The sequence below is a fragment of the Microcaecilia unicolor genome, chromosome 2, assembly GCF_901765095.1.
Source record: "Microcaecilia unicolor chromosome 2, aMicUni1.1, whole genome shotgun sequence".
NCBI lineage: Eukaryota > Metazoa > Chordata > Amphibia > Gymnophiona > Siphonopidae > Microcaecilia > Microcaecilia unicolor.
Genome location: NC_044032.1, coordinates 197,618,982 through 197,642,387, shown reverse-complemented (window position 1 = coordinate 197,642,387; position 23,406 = coordinate 197,618,982).

The following is a 23,406-nucleotide window of genomic DNA, read 5'->3' as shown; positions in this document are numbered from 1 at the left end:
TGTGAGGACGTCCAAATCGAAACGAGGACATCCCTTTCGATTATGCCTCTCCACGCCTATGCTTTGGGTTATGTAAGTCTTGATAACTGTCTTCATACTTAATCATAACCACCAACATTTGTTAGTTGCTATGTCTAATATGGAAGGCAGCTAATCTGTAACCTTCTACAACCTACCTAGCTTTTCTACCAAAAGTGAGAAAGAAACATAACACAAATACACACTGTCATGCCAATAAAATTTCTTGAATCTAAAACCTATAGTGCATTGGCTCTATATAATGGTCTGCAATCTGTAGTAAGGTGCACTAGATAGCTCTCAGCCATAATGCCGGGTCTCTAATGCAGACCCACAGACATATTCAGTAAAGGAAGGATTCAAATGATAAGGTCCAAGAGAACAGGGTTGCTATGTTCTGCAACACTATTTATTTATTTGCAAAAACTTTCTATACTGCTCTAACATGGTCAGAGTGGTGTACAGACTTCAAAAGAAAATGTGAAAGGAACTCCATTAAATGTAGGAAAGCATAGCAGTGCTACCAAGAGTCAGGGAAAACTAAGGAACAGAAAGGCAAGGGGTAGTAAAGGTAAGGGGGGGGGGGGGGTAACCAAACACAGTAAGGCAGTCAAAAGGCAAAAACAGGTTTAGCTGGTGGCTTTGATCCGTCTGTTTCTTCGAAAGCTAATTGAAAGAGCCAAGTTTTTAGCTCTTTCAAGGAGAGATTGCTGCTGAGAGAGAGGGGGAGATTATTCCAGGTATGTGGTGAAAGTAAGAAAAAAGCATTACGTTTTTCAGATTCTAGATGGGGACCCCTTGGACTAGGCAAAACTAAGAGGTGATCAATTAAGAAATGAAGGGTCCTGGCAGAGCAGTAAGGAATAGCTAGACAAGAAAAATAGTCGGGGACACCTAGTCTAAGGGCCTTGAAGGTAAGTGTTGCAACTTTATATGATATCTGTTGTTCAACATGAAGCCAATGATATTGTTTCAATAGGGGTGAGATATGGTCAAAGTGATTGGCATGACAGTAACCAGATGACTGTGTTCTGGAGTGTTTGCAGTTTCCTTTGTGTGTTATGGGGCAGCCTAGCGTAGACTACATTGCAATAGTCCAGACAAGAGGTGAAAAAAGAAAGGATTCATGCATGGAAATGTTGGGCATCAAAGAGGTGACAAATTGCTCATAATTGCCGGAAGACCTGGAAGCTAACTTTAGTTGTGTGAAATTTGTGAGAAAGAGAGAGGAGTCGAGGATAATACCTAAATAATGAAAACTAGATACTGGCCTAATTGAAGTGACAAACAGTGTAATAGGAAATGGAAGGGGTGAAGGTGCCTCTTTCTAAACGGAGGTGGGGTAATCTATGTTAGCCCCATATACTCTGTCCCTTATTGTCTCATCACCTCAGTCTACCTCTTACTCTATTTTACTGAACAGTGATGGCATATGCAGACAGCCTAGGCCTAGATTACTCTACTATTTAACCCTAAAGTAACTGCGTCATTTTGTCATTGACTTGATGAACAGAAGGCAACTCTCAAAAGTTTATAAAGATAATAAATTAATTTTAAAAAAGTATAACCTACAATCTGTTTGTTGACCCTTACACCCAGATATCCAAGTGGATGACTAATATTTCAACCACAGTTCTTTCCTCTATTGTGAGAAAGAGTTGGCAATTTGGTTGTAGTCAGGAAGTTGCAATTCATACTGTTTTTATAAGGATCCTTTGATACGTAAGTTTTCTTTTGTCAGGTCCAACAAACATGTTTTAATTCACAGTTATAATTCTATTTAATCATCTCCTCAATTGCCAAATTGCTTTCTCAACGGAGGAGTAGCCTAATGGTTTATTCCAGTGGCCTGAGAACCAGGAGAACTGAGCACATGTCCTGCTGCAACTCCTCGTGACTCTAGGCAAGTCACTTAACCCTCCATTGCCCCAGGTACTGCTGGAAGGGTCTGCACCAGCTCCAATTGATTCAGAATGCTGCAGCGAGACTAATAGAAGGTTGCAAGTGATGTGACCACATCACACCATCTTTGCAAAATCTTCACTGGCTACCAGTACAATACTATGTCTGATCTTCAAGGCCCTTAAAAGAAATGGCCCTAAGTACTTGAAGAATAGGATCATCCTCTATACACCTCCAAGGACACTAAGGTCCTCCCAAGGATTATCTCTTTTTTTAAATTTTTTCTTTATTGAATTTTTCATTTTTACAAGATAAACTTATAAATGGAAATAGAGCAGTAAAATTGTCATAGGTTAAAATTACCATGAAACAATTCAACATAATCTCAAACTAATAAGTATTTCAATATACCTAACAGATATTAACTATGAAACATAGTCTACTTTCTTAGACCACAACAATCAAAAGGAGGGAGAGGAGATAAAGCAATTAAGGAGATAAAAGAAGATAGACAAAAAGTAAATAGCCTGGCTCATATTCCCCCGTCAATTTTCCATTTTCTTAATGTCTTCTACACGTTTACTTGGATAGCTTTTTAGCATCTATAAACTTTTTTAACTGGTCTGGTTCAAAAAATATATATTTATTCCCTAAATACTTGATACAGCATTTGCAGGGATAATCCAGCAAAAAGGTATCGCCCATAGTTTTAACCTCTTCTCTGTAAGCTAGAAACGCTCTCCTACGATCCTGAGTAGTTTTTATCACGTCTGGAAAAATCCAGATTTTTTGACCATGAAAAGTTTAGTAGCATTCTTGAAGTAAAGTCTTAATAATGCATTTAGGTCTTGCTCGAAAACAAAAGATATCAATAGAGTCCTTCGACAAGTTATCTCTGAAATAGATTCTTCCAGAAATGCTGATAAGTCTTTCAAGTTTATTTCTGGACCTTGATTATTATCACATGGATTCACGTTGGAGATTTTATCTGGCAAATAGTAAACTCTGTTAATAGGTGGTATTGCTGATTGAGGGTAAGCCAAAACTTCCATTAAGTATTTTTTAAGGAAATCCACTGGAGTAACTCCAATTTGAAAAGGAAAATTCAGTAACCTCAAATTTAATCTTCTATTATAGTTCTCTAAATGTTCCAGTTTTAAAGAAGTTTTCATTTTGTCTTTTATCAAAGCATCCGTGACAGGTTTTAGCGATGTTATTTCAGTTTTTTGAGCAAATTGTTCAGTCTTAACAGTTTCTAAGGTTAATGTTAAAGAATCAAGCTTATTTACCAGCAATGCTGTATCTCGAGAAGTTTTTGTGACCGTAGTTGTTAGTTGTTGAATTGCTGCCCAGATAGAGTGTAGAGTCACCGCTTGGGGAGCTTGAAGCTCTATGTTCGAACCATCTGCGTCCTGGGGAAGAGTTCTACCGTCTGAGGCCCTTTGGTTACCGACTTCTGGTCCCATCGAGTCCTCATCGCTCATCTGAAGGGCTGCAGGGCAAAGCGGCGGATTAAGATCTGGCGGGGATAGTGATGTCTCCGACCCTAGTGGAAATGCCGCTCCTTTGGCGGATCCAACAGCAGGTTTCCTCATGCCAGTATCCACAGGGGTGCTCGTGGCAAACTGTAGGAGCGTTCGCTGGCCCGGAGGGAGTGATTGGGCCGATGGTAAGACACCCTTCACTGCACCTTTTCACTTTGTATGCAGCATATTGGAAAGAGGTAATAATTGAACAGAGCTCAGCGTTAGCCTCCACAGAGCCTCAAGCTCGAGCCGCCATCTTGACTCCTTCAACCCCAAGGATTATCTCTAACCACACCCTCTCCAAAAGACAATGTGATACCCAGAAGCTAGCCTTCTCCAGAGTAGTCCCAGTGGTGTGCTGGTAAATTTTTAACAACAGGCTCTCTCTCTTTCAAAAAAAAAAACCCCCAAACACCCATAGATATATACATACATTCTATTGGTACAAATGATATGTGCAGGCAGCAACCAATTTACAAATAATATTAAAACATTCAATATTCTTTACCATAAATTCCAAATGGCCAATTGATTTTCGCAGAATGCTTTGGTTGATTTTTTGCCACACTCTTGTATCTGTAGCCAACCTAACCCCCGTTTACTAAGCCACTCTAGCAGCTGGTGGTGCATTGCTGTGCAGCTTAGTAAACAGGGGTATGTTTGCTATTCATCCCAGTCTGCTAATTATTTTCACAATAAATTTATTGACATTAAATCTGACATAATTTATTGTCAGACTATTTTTCACCCTATATACCAGTATACACCCTACTGGGAAACTGGAACAAGCTCGACAGTTACAGATTCCTACACAGACTGAGGTGAAGGATTCTGCTGGCATGTAGTGTCTGTGTAGGAATCTATAGTTATAGCCAGTACTGTTTCACCACACACACAAGCATAAGTCACATCTCCTCACACATTTACAACCACCCAGCCACTATCCTTGGAGTTTCATGCTCTTACACCCCACCCAGTCTCTTTGCAGTTGCTGATAACTAAAATATATTCTTTCCTTTCCCTTGTAATATGTACTTAGCTGAAATGCAGACTATACTATGTTTACATATTTCTGTTTTGCATTCACTGTGATGCTGTACTTTTCTGGCTGACCTGTTTCTACTTGATTGAGCTTACTCCCTCCATGGACAAGTCACACAGGAGCAGACTGCACTTTACTTTTCTGATGTGCACTCATTTTCCTTTTAGATGAGTAACTATTATTGCAGAGTAATGTGATTTATTGTCACTTGATGAAAACAAAGCAGGGATATAATTTCACACAGTTCTTGGTCTTGTGTGAAGAAAATGTGTTTCACTTCCCAAAATTGCTCATTTCCCATCAGTCTGGACAGTGTTGCCATTCAAGTAGCAGTGTGGTTCCTCTGCAGTGAGCTGTAAAAATAAGATGTTTGGGCAATACTTTTTTTTTTTTTTATAAAGCTGAATATTAATAGATAATAGTGGAACCCACCTTTTAGAAGAAATATAGCCTTGGTGGTCCAGTGGTCAGCTGGGGCAGGAGCAATCCTCCTATGCTCTCTCCACTCTCCGTACAGAGAATGGCTGCCTGCTATGAGTTCCCGCAGCAATCTTACGAGACTGCCGTGAATTCCCACGGCAATCTTGCGAGACTGTCGCTGAAACCTGCGGCAGTCACTTTCAGTGCAGAGTGGAGACTGCATGGGCAGGAGCGGAGGAGGATCGCTCCTGCCCCAGCTGATCTGGCTCAACAACCACTTTGCAAAACTTTTTAAAAAACTAACAACCGGCTCCTAACAACCACCACTGAGTAGCCTCCATACTCTGGAATGTGTTCCCTGAAAGGCTTGGCTTAATACAAGACCTTCTCTACTACTTCAAAACAGGTGAAAGCTTGGCTCTTCAAGCAGGCCTTTAATGGAAGAAGTAACTAACCTGTTAGTCTCTCTCACATACACACACACTTGGAGTGACACGGGCTGCACATACTGCAGCAGGACATGTTTATACACTCCTACCCTAGCTGAGATAGTATTTATATCTCTGACTTCATGTGCAACTTTCTTTAAATTAGTCACTTGATTTCTAACTCCTCTTTCTCTCCTACCTATCTATATGTTCCATCTTTGCTTATACCCTACGCTGTCTATTAAAATGTTTTATTAAGTATTATGTTGACATTGTAAGTAGTATGCTATGCCACACTTTTTATTGTTACTTTAATATTTTTACTGCTGTAACTGCATTACCAGTCCTTAAATCGGGTTCACAGCATGCGTTGCCATTAAGTCACATGCAATGTTCCCATTGCAAATTTTGTGACATGACTATAGAATGTACTGATTTTACGAACCCAGGTGATGGGAAGGTCTACAAACTACAAAGCACTACTATCTGCAATTCAGACTATGTCATTTATGCTTTAAAGTGTCCCTATAATAAATTATATATCAGAAAGACCTACCGCCATTTCCCATTAGGCTGGGTGAACACAAATCTTACCTTACCAAGAATAAATTTGGGGCACCATTAGTAGTATATTTTAAGCAGTTCCAACATGACTTCAGTTCTTTTAAATGTTGGTTTATTGCCCTTGTTAATCAAAGTATTCGAGGTGGAGACAGAAGCAGACTTTAACTCCAGCAGGAACAGTGCTGGATTTTTCACCTGAAATACCACACTCCTCTACCTGAAATCCCTGAAACCTAGGGGTTTAAACACTGTATTTCACTGGACTGTGTTTCTTTGAAGTTGTTCTTTATATGTTTTTTTTTGTACTGGTTATTTTTTGTGGGGAGGAAAATTGTTTACAGTATTGCAGGTTGTGCTGTGAAAGAGTTTTCCTCCCCCCTTTCTCCCCCTGTGATGTCAATGCTTAATGATTGGTTTATCGCACCATGGCGTCTTTTAGAAAGCAGTAAGCACCATCTTGATGCATTTGTAATGCCAAGAGAGTGGTTACATGGCAACAGTATGTTTTTGTTTACTCCAGCGGTGATATTTGTTCTTTTCTAGCACTACATTCTATTGGTTTAAGTTTTCTTTTATAGGTGTTATCATGGCCAGATCTCCAGAAGAAACCGTTGCGAAACAGGTCCCCATCGGGTACCGAAGCCAACGTAACTTGATCCGCCACATTGCGTTGGGAGCCTCAGCATTGCCTCAATGCTTGATGATAGGATCTGCTGTAATGCAGAGCGAGGAGCGGCATCGCTTTAATGCTGTGAAATTCTAGTGCGGTGGAAAGAACCACTACAAAACAACAAAGCTAAGTGTGCTTTTGATTTATCTGATTTATTCACACACAGAGGTTTTTTGATGCAATTAAAGAGACAGACTGTTTTTTGGAGTTTTTTTTAGACCCATGATTACATTTTTCACTGGTTACAGTTAAAAGTGGTTGCACTAAAGTTCTGTTCTCTTGCTGATATTGGCCCATTTACACTGCTCCCTCTCAGTAAGCAATTTTCAATAGGAAGAAGGATCTTGGACAAATACACCTAAAAATTACAGAAATGCTGAGATTCAGCTAATTAGAAGGTACTCTTTCAGCTGCACCCTTTGCTTTTACATTTCTGTGCCTTTTGAATTTTTTAGCATTTTGATTCATAAAATAACATTTTAGAAGCAATTCCAACATTTTATGCAGCAGCCTTGGGGGGGGGGGGGGGGGGGGGGGGGGTTAAGTGTCTTATAGAATTCTAACTTGTAATATCCCTGATCAGTCATTTTTAAATGGACTAAATGAAGTCACACACATGTTAGTCACACACATGACCTTTGGCCTCTCTGACTCACAAATGTAAGCAGTCTTTCAATAGCTGTGGCAGATTCACTGCAAGCATAGGCTGTGACTGCTTACAGAGCCAGTAAGTAGTGCTATGGGAGTTTTATCATTGTTCTATAATAAGTGTTATAGAAGAAGTTTTTGAAAGTGCATTTTATGAAGTCCACTGCATTGAACCCTCCAAAATTCACCAGGAAACCATCTATGCCCACATATAGGTGCCCCCTTCACCCGTAAGGGCTATGGTAGTGGTGTACAGTTGGGGGTAGTGGGTTTTGGGGGGCTCAGCAGACAAGATAAGAGAGAGCAATATGCACCTGGGTGCATTTTATGAAGTCCACTGCAGTGCCCCCTAGGTGCCCTATTGCTTTCCTGGGATGTCTGTGTGGCCAGTCTACTAAAAATGCTGGCTCCGCCTACATCCCAATGGCTTGATTTTGTGTGTTTTGCACTTGGACGTTTTTTGTTTGAAAATGGACCAAAAAACAAAACATCGAAATCACAAAACCTTGTTCAAAACAGTATTTTTGAAAACAAAAGATAGACGTTTTTCTTTTTTGAAAATGATCTTTTGATTTTGGACATTTTGGACTTAAATGTCATATCGAAAATGCCCCTCCACGTCACATATAAACCATCAATATTCACAAATACCTTCAAAGGCTCCTCACAAGAAACATGAAATATGAGAACTCAAAAATTGCATTTATCTTACTGCTACTGGGATGGAATTTCAATCCCCGACAGCATTTGTGGTCAACATTCTGAGGTAAATGCTACAAACTGCTCAAAACAGCTCCTCTGTATGCCCGATGCCTTGGGCTTTGTCAGCTGACTTAAAGGTGTAATGATACCAGACCACTAAACACGACTTTTACAGAATTAGATGGTTACTGTCTGACACAGGTCCATTCTGATGAAATGCCCTCTTCAGGACCAGTCACAAGCCAGAATATTATGGGGGTCCTGTTCCTCTGAACAGTGGTTTCTTTGAAAAAAGACAAGGATAATAAAATGACTAAAATGTTCAGTCAGTTAAATCAATAACAGTTGTTAAATATTTGGGGATAAACTGCTATAGTTTGATGGTGTTTACACATTTTTGAGTGGATCTTTTGAAAGGTATAAAAAATAATGATATGTTTTAACATTATATCAAGTTTTTCATAATACATTTTTTTTTCCTTTCATTAAAGGAATAAATGATAAAAATCACCTAACTATGGCTATGGTGTGAAGAACAGCATACCAAAGAGGGTAAAAGTCCAAACACAGCAAAAAGAAAGCACTAAGAACCTTCAAAATAGGAAAACATCATGTAGCTTGAACATCAATTTTGTACATAAGTACATAAGTAGTGCCATACTGGGAAAGACCAAAGGTCCATCTAGCCCAGCATCCTGTCACCGACAGTGGCCAATCCAGGTCAAGGGCACCTGGCACGCTCCCCAAACGTAAAAACATTCCAGACAAGTTATACCTAAAAATGCGGAATTTTTCCAAGTCCATTTAATAGCGGTCTATGGACTTGTCCTTTAGGAATCTATCTAACCCCTTTTTAAACTCCGTCAAGCTAACCGCCCGTACCACGTTCTCCGGCAACGAATTCCAGAGTCTAATTACACGTTGGGTGAAGAAAAATTTTCTCCGATTCGTTTTAAATTTACCACACTGTAGCTTCAACTCATGCCCTCTAGTCCTAGTATTTTTGGATAGCGTGAACAGTCGCTTCACATCCACCCGATCCATTCCACTCATTATTTTATACACTTCTATCATATCTCCCCTCAGCCGTCTCTTCTCCAAGCTGAAAAGCCCTAGCCTTCTCAGCCTCTCTTCATAGGAAAGTCGTCCCATCCCCACTATCATTTTCGTCGCCCTTCGCTGTACCTTTTCCAATTCTACTATATCTTTTTTGAGATACGGAGACCAGTACTGAACACAATACTCCAGGTGCGCATGATACACACTAAATTAAGTCCTCTATTTCTCTTAGTCGAGAGCCAATTATGATGTTGATAATCTGATACTCAAAGTGGGGATACCTCCCCGCATCATACACACTAAATTAAGTCCTCTATTTCTCTTAGTCGAGAGCCAGTCAGTCCTCTATAGTCCGGATTGGCTCTCGACTAAGAGAAATAGAGGACTTAATTTAGTGTGTATCGTGCGGGGAGGTATCCCCGCTTTGAGTATCAGATGATCAACATCATAATTACACGAGAACAATTCATTGACACCTGACGCAGGCGCTGTGTGCCGAAACACGGCCCGTGTTGGGTCATTAATACAAGATTGATGTTCAAGCTATATGATTAAAAGATCCGTGTTCCTATTTTGAAGGCTCTTAGTGCTTTCTTTTCGCTATGGGGTAAAGAAGACAGACAGATCCTTTTGGCATAGTATGGAAGACTAATTATATTTGTGGGAAATGTTCTGTTTGTTCTATCTCTTTGATCACAAACGTTTTCACTGTTCCATTTCTCTCAAGACATGAACAAATTGTGATGTCAAATTTGTAAAATATTTGTCTTCTCATGCACGATGGGTTATGTGAGAAAAACAGCATGTTCCCTAAAAATTCTAATTAGACAACACAAAAGCTGCATCAGAAATCAGAAACTATAGTGGAGGCCATTATAGTGCAACATCAAATGGACAAAGAACACACTATAAAGGATCAGAAATTCCTGACCATAGAGAGAGTAATTAATTTCAGCAACTTGAATGTCTAGAAACAAAGGCTTTTATAAATGCTCACGCCCAACCTCTGTCAGTTAGGTATGTAACTAATAGTATTCTATAGCCCGCATGCATAAGTGTTAGGCACGCTCTTGACCCATCCATGCTCCTCCCAGATCCACCCCCTTGCAGCTGCATGCTATGGCACTTGTTTTCAAAAGAGAAAAACATCTCAAAAACGTGCGATTTTTGAAACTCAGATTTGAGACGAATTTCTCCACAGTTCATCTGTTGTGGCGTGTTGTGGGTGGAATTAGGGCAGTCTCAGAATTTGGATATTTCCCCAGGATAATGGAACAAAATTAAAATGTCTGGAGCAAAAATGTGGACGTTCTTATCTGGACCTATTTCAATCACAACTAAGTCACAACAAGGTACCATTACTGACCATTTGACCACTGGAGGGATTAAGGCATGACCCCCCCCCCCTCTTTATCCCCCAGTGGCCATTGACCCCCCCCTCCCACTCCCCAAAGATGTGACAATGACAGTACATACCAGGCTGTGTGACAGCTTCAGATATTATGGCCATTCCTATTAGTGTAGTAAAATGATCTCAGGAGTAAGCTAGTGGTCAGTGCAGTGAACTGTAAGGGACCCAGGTCTTTATCCTACTCAAATTAGTACACTTGTGGTGGAAATTGTGATCCTTCCTAAACCTAGAAAATACCAACTGTACCTATACATAGGAGACACCTGCAGACCTGAGGACTTTTGCAGTGGTATACACTTAGGTACAGTTGGTGTTTAGGTGTTCCTGGAGGGCACACAATACAAAAATACGGGTGTTAAGGTGGAATTTGTACCTGGGTCCCTTTATGTGAAGTTCACTACACTGACCACTAGGTTGCCACTGGTGGCCAGTTTACTAGGATTGGTGGGACACAGCCATCCTTATGGCTTCTTTTTGTGCATGTTTCTCTAGGCCTTTTTTTAAAATGGCACCTAACGAAATATGCACTGAACACAAAACCATCTGGAAATGAACGAAAAATTAGACATTTTTCCAGTTCGAAAATTATGTTCAGGAAGAGAATTTTAGACATTTTCACCAAAACATCTACATTTGGACTTGGGCATCATATTAAAAATGCTCCTTCACAGATTTTGTGCACACAATTTGCAGAATCCCGACAAAAGGCAGTTACACACATGTTAATTAGATCCAATTAACACCAATCGACACCAATTATAGTCAATAATTCATTGTTAATCCCAGTTAGCAGATGTAACTTGGGTAGCAGCTTTGAGGGCATATGTTGCCTTTAGATAATACACAATCAAAAAAAACTCTCAGCAGCATTTTATATGTTATTTATAGTGGACTCTTGTAAAGTGGAAATCAACAGCCACATAGGACATGAATCTTTATCAGTGACCAATCTCTTCCAAAGAATTATCAGCCCATATGAGTTATCTATTCTTTATCGCTTATTCATATAAAGTTATCAAGAGAACAAAAAGCACAAAACTTATCGGAGTTCCAAAAGCGCTCCAAACATTATGACAAGAGAATATGGTAAATACAAAGTTAAGAAAGTGACCTTTGCTGGATTCCCAGAAGATTCTGAGCTTAGTGGTGAAGAAGGTAAAGAGATCTGTCTGGGGCATAATGATTTTAGGTGACGGCCAGAGAAGAAGAATTCAGAACACCGTAAACTGATTTCAACTGGCCAGGTCCAGTGACAAGGTTGCAGTTGCAGACTTCAGGAGTACTGTAATTAATATTTTTGCTCAAACATGTAGCCTTCTTGTTTTGCAGCCACCTGACTGCTGACACAACCACATGAATCTTGCTTTTTAATGCCATTAAAAGTGATCTGCAGTCTTCTTGTTTTGCAGTCACGTGACCACTGACACGTAAGCATGTTGGGAGAAACAATTTAAAAGTGAAACCTATAGCAGTGTTCCTTTCGTTAACAGCATAGCTGAATGTATGTGTGTGTTAAGTTTTGCAGTACCACATGAATCTTGTTTTCCAATGCCATTAAGAATGATGTGCAGCCTTCTTGTTTTGTGATGACGTGACCACAGACACATAAGCACATTGGGGAAAACAATTCAAAAGAGAAACCATTAGCGGCATTCACATTGCAGACATGCTCCTAGGGGTGAGCTCCAAGGTGAGCTTTTACCTCAGTTCTGTAGCATCATAAACCTCAGCTATCTTTGCAAATGTGGGTACGTTCTCTTATATATTTTAATTTCTTTATTTTTGTTAGCAGGAGGAATAATGATGCCCTTGGCAAACCGGATCTCAGTAGTTTGGGGAAGTAGGCCCTTCAAAGACATATAAGTATAAAACATATTACGCATCCAAATTCTCTGTCATGGGCAGCCAACTCTGGAATGCCTTACCAAGATACATTCAAACAGTTAATGACCATCTACCTTTTTGGAAGCTGCTAAAAACTTACCTCTTCAAGCAAGCCTACAATAAGGACCTGACTTAAATTGCGAGTCCGTCTGCATTACCTGGTTCAGACCTCGAAGTTAAAATCTGTAATATGTTTCCTGTCTAATCCTTCTAGTATATCCCTCTTCCTTCTTATCCCTACACATCCTAGTACATCCCTCTTCTTCCCTCCCTTACACTCTCCTATACCCACCTCCCATTCCCTACCTCTACCATCCGTCTTCCTTGCCCATGCTATGTAAACGACCACCTCTTTATTTATTATATTACAGCTGCATCCCTTCTTTACTACTTTGTTTAATCTGTAGTACTATGTAAGCCGCATTGAACCTGTTAATGAGTGGGAAAGCGCGGGGTATAAGTATTACAAATAAATAAATATACGTATGAGTCTTGTTTAGCTAATTCAGCCCCCATTCTTATTCTTTGTGTTTTAAAAGAAACTGATGCAGTGTTTTTTGAAATAACTTTACTAGTTCCTTACAACCCAAAACTTCTTTGATTTCTGATCTTATCAAGGAATCTCATATTAAGGTCCTATGATTCACAGAGACCTGATTAAGAAACAGGGAAGAGCCTATTTAGCGCTGCCTGTCCTGAATATTCATTTGTTTCTCTATATCATGCTGATAAATGTCATGCTACTGCCACTGTGACGGATGTAAAATTTACAGGACCGTGGGGGAGTGAGAGAAGTGAGGGAGTAATGCTGGACCTGTGGAGAGGGGCACAGAGAAGGGGAAAGAGAGACTGGACCTGGGGGAGGGAGAGATGCCAAACCTATGGAGGGGGGGGGAGAAGTGATGCGATAGGGGAGCCCCCAAAGCAAGTTGTCTCAGGGCACCACTACACCACTATCCCTTGGGTCGGCCCTGGTCAGTACCTTGAAGACTAATACTAGAAGTTTATATGTTATACATGGGCAAGCAGTAGCCAGTGTGTCTCTTTCAGGTAGGAAGTAATGTGGTCATGTTTCCTGATGTTATAGATTAGCCGAATTGCAGTGTTTTGGATTATTTGAAGACGTTGGAGTGCTTTGGTATTAAGGCCTTTGTTTAGAGAATTGTGATAATCTAGCTGTATGATGACCAGTGAATGAACTAGGATATTAAGAGCGGGGGGTGGGGGGGGGGGGGGAGATCAAGAAGTGAATGAAGCGTATCAGAAGAAGCTTGTAAAAACAGCCCCAAGGATACGAGCAGTGTAGGTCTGATAGAGAAGACACAGCTTGTTGTTAAAACTGCTGGAAGATGTGGAGGAATTGACTGAGTCCATGTAGATGGTAACTCTTGATATTAGTTCTCTGTACACTCAGATTTTGTAAGTAGTAGCACTGAATACTATTGAAAAAGTGATGCAGGAAAATCATGTCTCCAAGCAAATATCTACAGAAATTTGTATTCAAATAGTAGATATGGTATAAGAGAGATTATTTTTGGCTTGAGGATAAGTTTTATGAGCAAATATATGGAATCACAATGGGAACTACTTTAGCTTCCTCTTTGCTATGCTAGATGAAGCTGACTTAGACAAATTTACTCTCAATTTTTTTCTGGACTTTTACAGTCTAATTCTATGAAGAAGATTTTTACATGCTATATTTTTCATCTGGATAAAAACTAAGGAAGAATTGGAGGTGTTTGTGAACTGACAATATACTGAATGTGAATTTACATTTCAAACTAGATTGACTTTTACTTGATTGACTTTTTAGATATTTGGATTATTAAAACATTATGAACAATGTGATTCCCACAAGCGAGCCTTCTCCAGAGTAGCCCCCACAGTCTGGAATGCACTCCCTGAAAGGCTCTGCTTAACACAAGACTATCTCTACTTCAGGAAGCAGGTGAAAGCTTGAATCTTCAACCAGGCCTTAAATGGAAGAAGTAACTAACTTGTTAGTCTCACACACACAGACATATCCTGCGCTGTTTATTAAAATGTTCTATTACGTATTGTGTTGACATTGTAAGTAGTATAATATGCCATACTTTGTACTATTATTTGAATATTATTACTGCTGTAATTGTCTATTGCTCATGTTGATTTGTTCTTATTGTACACCGCTTTGAGTGAATTCCTTCAAAAAGGTGGTAAATAAATCCTAATAATTAATTAATTAAAACTATCTCCTATATTATACTGGGAAGATATTGAACACAACCACCATCTTCAATCTGAGAGTAATCATCCATACAAATTAAAAGCAAATCTTCTCATAAGCCAGTTTCTATGTCTTCAGCAAATCTGTTCTTCTTTTCAAGATTGTATTCTATTCTATTCTATTCCTAGCATTTATATCCCGTTTATACCTACTTGGAATTAAAGCGGGTTACATAATACATGAATTACCGTAAACACTTATGGAGTAGAGTCAAAATATTTACTTAAAAGATAGGTCTTCAGAGCTTTTCGAAATTGCAAGTAATTAAATAATCTCCAAATTTGAACTGGAATCAAATTCCATAATTTACTAGATTAGTAATTTTAAAAAACTATCATGAAAACACTTAAGATGAACATTTTTAACAGTAGGATACACAGTTTTAATAAGGAACTAAAGTGAGAGGCAGACTTAATAAAAGGGATAGTCAATAACTGAACATGGGCACAAGGGCAACAGTATGTGACCTTAAAGTCTATGCATGTGCAGACAGGTAACCAATGCAGATCTCTAAACAATGGGGAAGCCTGATCAAATTTCTTACACCACATATCAGTTTCAATGAGAAAGTAAAAGATCTAGGGTCCCTTTTACTAAGCCGCATAGGCGCATATGTGCACCGACCGTGCGCCAAATTGGAGTTACCTCCCGGTTACCATGTGGCCCTTGCGGTAATTTCAATTTTGGCATGTGTCCTCTACGCGCATCTGAAATACATTTTTTATTTTCTGGCATGCGTATCTGGCGTGCGTAGGTCATTACCACCCAGATGCTTTACCGCTAGGTCTATGGCTGGCGGTAAGGTCTCAGACCCAAAATGGACGCGCGGCAAGTTTGATTTTGCCGCACATCCATTTTCAGCAAAAGAAAAAAGAGGCCTTTTTTACAGGTGCGCAAAAGAATGGATCGGCATGCACCCAAAACCCACGCCTACACTACCGCAAGCCATTTTTCAGCGTGCCTTTGTAAAAGGACCCCCTAATGTAGCATTTCTTGGCAGAGAAGATATCCAATTAAGGGTGTGAAGCAGGCTTACTAGAGAGCAAAATATGCCCTTCCGAAATTGCTACTGAATTATAAACAATCGGAATCTGAAGGTAGACTGACTTGTTTATTATTCCACAGGTGTATCTCATATAGTAAAGACCACATCATATTAACTTTTTTTTTTTTTTTGTTACATTTGTACCCCGCACTTTCCCACTCATGGCAGGCTCAATGTGGCTTACATGGGGCAATGGAGGGTTAAGTGACTTGCCCAGAGTCACAAGGAGCTGCCTGTGCCAGGAATCAAACTCAGTTCCTCAGTTCCCCAGGACCAAAGTCCACCACCCTAACCACTAGGCCACTACTCCACTCCAACTTCTTATGATGATCCTCCATTAATTGCATTGAGGTAAAAACATTGGAGAGTTGTTTACAATTAAGAGATCCCAGCATGAAGTGGGTCTTCTGGTTGAATATTGGAATTATGGTAAATATGCTTGGTGCTCCTCTACAGTTGAAGGAGAAAGGTGGATTCCCTCAAACACTGATCATACCATCAAAACCTGGGCTTCTGCAAATTGTAAATCCTCATATGTGATTTATGTGACTCACATATCCTTGCCCATTTATTTATTTATTTGATACTTGCATCCCACATTATCCAAATACAATTATTCAGCTCTATATGGCTTACATAGGTCATAAATAGTAATAGTTAATATGTAATACATGTTATAAAAACTGTAAGAGTTAAAGGAACATTCTTGAAAAAGTAGCGGCGAGGAGAAAGATCTTGGCTATAACTGATTTCAATATCTAGTAAAGGAATGTATTTATTTATGTTGGAAAAATCAAGAAGGCTGTGCAAATGTGCTAAGCACACATGCGCCAATTAAAGATGGGAAAGATTAGAGCTCTTTTAGTAGGATGGATGCTGTATAGAAAAATCACATAAATTAGAGGATTTACAGTGGAGGATTATAGATTCTGTGGGAGCCAACTGTCATTGCAGAGATTATGGATGTATGTTTAATTGTAGAGAACACTGCTGGATTTTCACTCTAGGTACAGTTCATCCAGCAGGTTTAAATGCAGAGCTTGAATGGATGACTCTGGTTTGAAATAGCGCTCTATGGCTGGCTGAATTAACTAACGATAAATGCTTGCTGAGCGCATTTTTGTTTTATTCAGTGCTTTTTTTTATCTAGGGAAAAAAGTGCTGGTACTTATACAGGGCTAATCTTAGGGGGCAGAGTGTCTAGCCATAGCTTTGCCCCCACAGTTGCCACACCCACTGATGCCTGCCAGGAAGCAAATGAAAAAGCAGCATTGTAAATATTCCTAGGACACCAACACAGATTGGGGAAAACAGAACAAGCAGGATTCTCCATACAGAAATTACACATCAACAGAATACTTCACGTCAGTCACATTTACACAAAATAGTCTCACCACACACAAATAAGTAACCGCAAATTACAATTAGAAATGTGGGATGAAAAAGAAACAGGAAACCACAAAAAAAAACAACAAATTCTAGAGCAAGTAACACTAGCAGAATGTCACACAGCCCCATGTGTGGAACACAGACAGCCCCTCATCAAATGCAGAGCAAGGCAACACAAAATAAAAATATGCAAACAACAGTGTAATTGAAACCTCTAAGAAATCACTCTGCATTCAGTGCAACAAAATGCATTTCTTCTTGTATTGTGCAAAATACAGCAGAGATGCATATTTCCCAAAGTTGACATATTCCAATTAATAAATTAAAAATAGAATAATTTCCATCTTTGTTGTTTTTGTGTTTTATTTTTCCAGTCATGCTGGTCATGTCCTCTCATTTCTGGTTTCCTGTCTGTTTTCTCCTAATTCTTTCCGGGGTCTGTTGTCCATTTGCAATTTCTCTTCTCTCCTCCTATCTTTGTCCATTCCTCTTTTACATTTGTATTTGGTACTGGTCTTTCCTTTTCATCTCTTTATGCTACTTCTTTCTTTCCTGCCTATATATTCTTTGACAAGTCCCCCTTCCCATGGCCTATCCCACATGGTTACATCATTCCTAGCATCACCCCTCTATTTTTCTCTCCTTCCCACCCCTGCAGTCCAGCATATTGTAACCTGCAAAGTGGCATGGTATCAGTTTGTTGGAACTGTATGCAGAATATACTTCTGTAAACTCTCTGCCTCTGTGATAATGATATTTAGATCTACTGATTGAGCTTTGGTAACACTATATCTACATTATTAGAGCTAACAGATTACTAGTCAATGATATCAGAATACTCAATTAATTGGGGTGGAAATTATGGTTCATTTGGATGTTTTATTTCATTGGGAGCTTTGGGTATTGATAAGATGAACACAAAGAAGCTAACAACACAGTGGCTCACTCTCTATTTATCATGGTTTAACAGTATCAAAACAATTTTAATCATCATCTCACTGAAAATAAATTATATATAATGAAAGAGTCCAATACTTTTTTCAGATGTTTTGTAAGCATGTAAACAAACTTTGCCAAATGTCCTCAGGAAAATCAAAACCCTGAAAACAGTGTCACAGAAATGAAAACCGACTAGAGAAAAAGGTTGGATTAAATTATCCAGCTTTTATTGATTATCATGTAGCAAATCTGAGACGGGGAAGTCAGTGGATGCACTATCAAGATTATTGTGACTCTTCTCATTGGTTCTTGACTGAAAGTTGATTTGTTTTTCCCATCTTATTAACAGTTTCCTTATGAAAAAAACAAAGGACAAAAAAAACTTGTTTTATTATTGTTAGTTAAAATGTTTTAAAAGATAGAAACTTTGACAAATGTGTAGCGGTCAAATTCAATTATGATATGATACAGACGTTTAAATGAGCAAGGAAATATTTTTCAAAGACAGTGAAGCTATAGAATTAGAGGACATAAAATGAACCCATCTCTATAACAAGGCATACCACAAAGATCAACAAATGTGAACCCCTCCACATATATCCAGTATTGTCTTATAATATTAGCTTGTGATACTAACCTCATGCTTTTTTATTATCATGTTTACCAAAGATTTCCATAATACTAAATGTCTATTTTATTATATATTTCCACTATTCATGATGTATTGTAAGCCACATTGAGCCTGCAAAGAGGTGGGAAAATGTGGGATGCAAATGCAATAAATAAATAAATAAACCTGCAAGAAGGTAAACTTAAAAGCAATATCAGGAAATTCTTTTTCATGGAAAGTGTAGTTGAGGCCGGGAACTTTTTACCATCATCTTTTGCTTTTATAGACTTGGGAGGGAGCCTATAGGGTGCTGCCCCTCTCCCTTAATAGCACTCCCACACGGTGTTTGAGCCACCTTAAAACCCATAGTCTTGCCCAAGGAGGAAATGACATGAAAGAGGGGGAGCCAGGAGGGCATGGTTCAGGAAGTGTATAAGCTGAGGCCAAAGCTAGGTTAAGGAGGCCCAGAGGGAAGTAGTGATGCCCCATGCCATGTGCCCCACCACTTATATGTGAACTGCTACTGCTACAGTCACGTAGGTCTAGCTCCACTTGGAACCTTGCAGATTTTGTACTTTGACCTGAATAGTTGCTAAAGACTTCCCTGGTAACTTTGAGGAACCAAGTCAGGAACAAGTAAAGTGTGCTGCTCTACCGAGGGGCAAGCCATACGAGGACATTGTTATATTTATGGACTAGTTCTATGTTCCCTTTTTTTTCTCCTACCTGTGAATGGAACAGGATCCCTGACCTAACAGCTTTAATAAATGCTCTTTTCCTTTACCTGCAACTGTTCTGTCTTCTGACTGCCCTCAAGTTACCACAGGACTATATGTCTTATTTTTTTATTGTCCTGCTTTTATACATCTTTCTTATTTCTACATTTTTATACAACTCCCTACCAGTTTCCTGTAGTGTTTTTCTAAGGGTGGGTTACACAAGCATCTCTCGAGACTGTTCAGAAAATATTAAGCCACATCAGGGACCCTTCATTTTGTTCTGTGTGCATGAGAAGAGACTGGTGGAAGAGAGTATAATGTTTTAGCCACAGACACCAAGGATGCAATTCAATAACAGGCTGCCACAATTTAGGCAATTTGAGGGTCAATATTTAGCTGTTGTTGATGAGCCACAAGCCCCCGAAATTCACACCAAGTACCAGGCTCTCCATATCAGGGCCGCTCCAGGTGCTGGCATCTCTCAGTCCCTGGGTCCAACACCTCTTTCTTCCTCTATTACTTCTGGTCCAGCCCTCCATTACTTCTGGTCCAGCGTCTCTCTTGTTTCTTCCCCCCCCCCCCCCCCCCCCGTTGCAGCTTGTATCCCTCTCCCTCCCCGTGACCCCTTTAACTCAATTAGATTGCTGCTGGTAGTGGCACTGTACTAACTAAACAGTCTACTTCACAGCTTCGGCCTTCTTTGTGGTGCGTTCTGCCCTTGCGGAAGCAGGAAGTTGCATCAGTGGCAGCAGGACATGTCACAAGGAAGACTGAAGCCCCAAAGCAGGCTGTTTTAGTTAGTATAGTGCTGCTATTGTCTGCAATCTAATCAAGTTAGAGGGACTGCAGGGAGGGAAGGAGACAGTCCTGCCAAGTCTCTTGCATTCAGCAGGAGACTCCCGCTTTGGCGGGTCATCTCCCGTACTCCCGCCGAAGCGGGAAAGTCTCCCGCTGAGACGCACTGTAGCCAGAGGATCTGCTGCTGCTGCCTCTGCTTCTTTCTTGTCTTGATGAGCAGCCCCAGCCACAGCAAAACAAGAAAAACAAGATTGGGGCTGCAGCAGCCTTCAGGCATGCGCTGTCGGCTCTGCCGGTCCTCTGCTCCCAGAATGGGAAATTGAGAGAGAACATGCTGAATAGAAAAGGGTAGAGAGAGAGAGAGAGAGAACTGCATAGAAGGAAGAGGAGATAGAGGGAGACAATGGTAGCATTGGGAGATGGTAGATGGGTGGAAGGATGGGGAGAGAAAGAGGGATGGCACTGTTCTACTACCTCACTCCCAGAATGATTAGCATGCAGCTTAAACCCAGTGCTGTAAGCGTACATCACAGGACGGTCTCAGTTCTAAAGCAAATCTTCTTTAATGTAGTAACTTGAACAAGGTGAAAATAACTTGCATTTTGTTGCTTGAAAAGTATTGTAGTCTCTACTACCAAAGTCCATTCTCAACCAGTGTACCCTAGACTCAGGGAACTGGGAGAATAATTTCAGCACATGCTGAGACACAATGCTATACAGTAAAATAGTAGGTTGTAGGTTGGGGTTGGTAAAAAGACATGATGGAATTACAGTGATTTTGGAGGCATGCACTGCTGCTAGGCCAGCAAGCTGCTTCTACCATGCTCTCAGAGGAGAATAGAAAAGAGGGGGCACTACTCGCCCAGCATGCTTTGAAGGCAAGCAACCAATAGGAAGCCTCCCATAAACCATAGGGAGTCCATTAGAGAGAACTACAAAATTACACAGACTTGTAGTCCAAGAGTACAATTTCATCTCTTAAAGGCAAAAGCACTGAATACTCTATACAAACAACATGCAGCCTGCGTCCACTTATATGGGGGCAGAACTCCATGCCACTGCACATATCTATATAGTATGATTGGAAATACTTCCCGGAGCCATGCTTTCCCCGCATATTATTGTATAAGATACACCGTTTTTGTTTAGTCAGTTCACATGTAATTAAACTCTGGAATTTGTTGCCAGAGAATGTAGTAAAAGCAGTTAGCTTAGCAGGGTGTAAAAAAGGTTTGGATAACTTCCTAAAAGAAAAATCCATAAACTATTATTAAAATGGACTTGGGGAAAAGCCACTGCTTATTTCTTGAATAAGCAGCATAAAATCTATTTTACTGTTTTTGGATCTTGCCAGGTATTTGCAACCTGGATTGGCCACTATTGGAAACGGGATACTGGGCTTGATGGACCTTCGGTCTCCCCTACTATGGAAATACTTCAAAGGGGCATTACCATGGGAGGAGGAAATTGAGTGCAGTATTACAGAATACCGTGGATGCACGCCCAACTTGCATGCCAGGATTTACACCTGGTTTCAGTTGACGTAAGTCCTCGCACCCATAGTTGAGCAAGTAATTTGGCACCAATGCTTTTCTATAAAGATCACTCATCCCAGACTGCCCTTTATAGAATAGTGCTGGGTATCATTTACTGAATCCAGTCCTAAAATATGATGAGGCTTTGGGAAAACCCTCTCAAAAATGTTACTACTCTCAAATAGATTTCATAAAATCTCATGAGTTGAGCAGAAAGCAGTTCAAGTCTAAGGCTCAGAAATTTGCACACAAGAATGATTGAACATCGTTCTTATATAAGAACACAAAAAAAGGGAGCTCCTTTAGTGGCACACTGCCTAGAAAAGCAACACAGCTTTGAAGCTTTCCGGTCCCAGACAACAAAAGGAGAGGTGACCGAAATGGAACACTGGTAAGATGGGAGCAACGATGGATTGCTATATGAGATCAATGGAGCCCTCTGGTTTAAATTCACATATAGAATGGACTGCTTTTTTATGAAAACAAAAAAAACTGAAAAGCTGGTCGAGGTTATTAACTGCGGTAGACCGGTTCCGCTTCCGGTCTGTATAAATAGGCCAGCTTACTTTTAGCTACCGTATGCCATCTTTGCAAGGATTGCTGTGAAATTTTACACGGTGTGAGGATGTATTTATTTGTCTGATACTAAGTGATCACACAACTTTTTTGGGTTGCAGGCTACAGAAGCACTTAGTCCCTGAGGAAGCTCTGGAATGAGTGAAACAAATAGACCCGTTGGATAAACATTAAGCAAAGTGCCTTAAGCAATTTGTTGTAAATCACAGAACATTTGAGAAAAGATACATGAGTATCAAAAAATTATATAAAAAATTTAACCACAGCGTGAAAATTCACGGAGGCCCGGACTTTTCCTCTATTCTTATAACATAGTGTTGTGCTACATGAATGTATAGACACTACGGGATATAAGACAATACACTCACATGAGAATTTCAGCTCGTTATATATTAAGGCTCAGAAAACAACATGCATCTCATATTTTCCTCTATCCGTCAAAGCAGATTCAGTAAAATGAGCCAAGACCTACCTCAGTTGCCTTCTGCATCTGAAGTGAATATTTAGGATGTAAGATTTTCTGCACATAAAAGGGTTTTTATAAATTACTCCAGGAGTTACTTGAGTACAAGTGCATGTAGTGACAAGAAGGCATACACTTTTATATGACCTACATTCAAGCAGGTTCAGGGGCAGAGTTTGAGCAGAGCACAATGACCTGGACATCTTACTTTCCTTCTCCATGCCCTATCTAAAACTGGCCTTCATGTGCCTTCATAAAATAGTCTAAAAATAGGTGCCTGTGCGGCCTTAACACACAGGTGACCTGTTGTAAAATTACTTCCTTAATCTCACACAGGACATTGGAACTTTTATGTCCATGTCCCAAAGCTGGAACAGAACTTCCAGCTTTGGGAGAAAGCCTTGGTATCAGCTAAAGACAAACAGAACAACTGGTCAAGCAGTAAGCCTTTTCCAAATGGATTTCAGGAGCTGCAGTAAGGATCTTTGGGCTGAAAGCTATATTCATCAAGGTGATACTGATTCGATCTGCTACACCTATGGATGTGATCACTAGAACTTGGGTGGCTGCTGTCTCAGCAGTAGAACCTTCTGTTCAGGGCCGGTCTAACCTGGTAAGCAGGGTAAGCACTGCAGGGGGGCGCCTGCCTTCAAGGGCGCTGGTGTAATATTTTCAATGATGCCATGGCTGGTAAAAGGGGTGTGTCTACTGTGGGGGCAGAGCCATAGTGATCCCACCTCTGGATGGGTAGGGGCGCCGACTAATAGACTGCAAGAGGGCGCTAGAAACCCT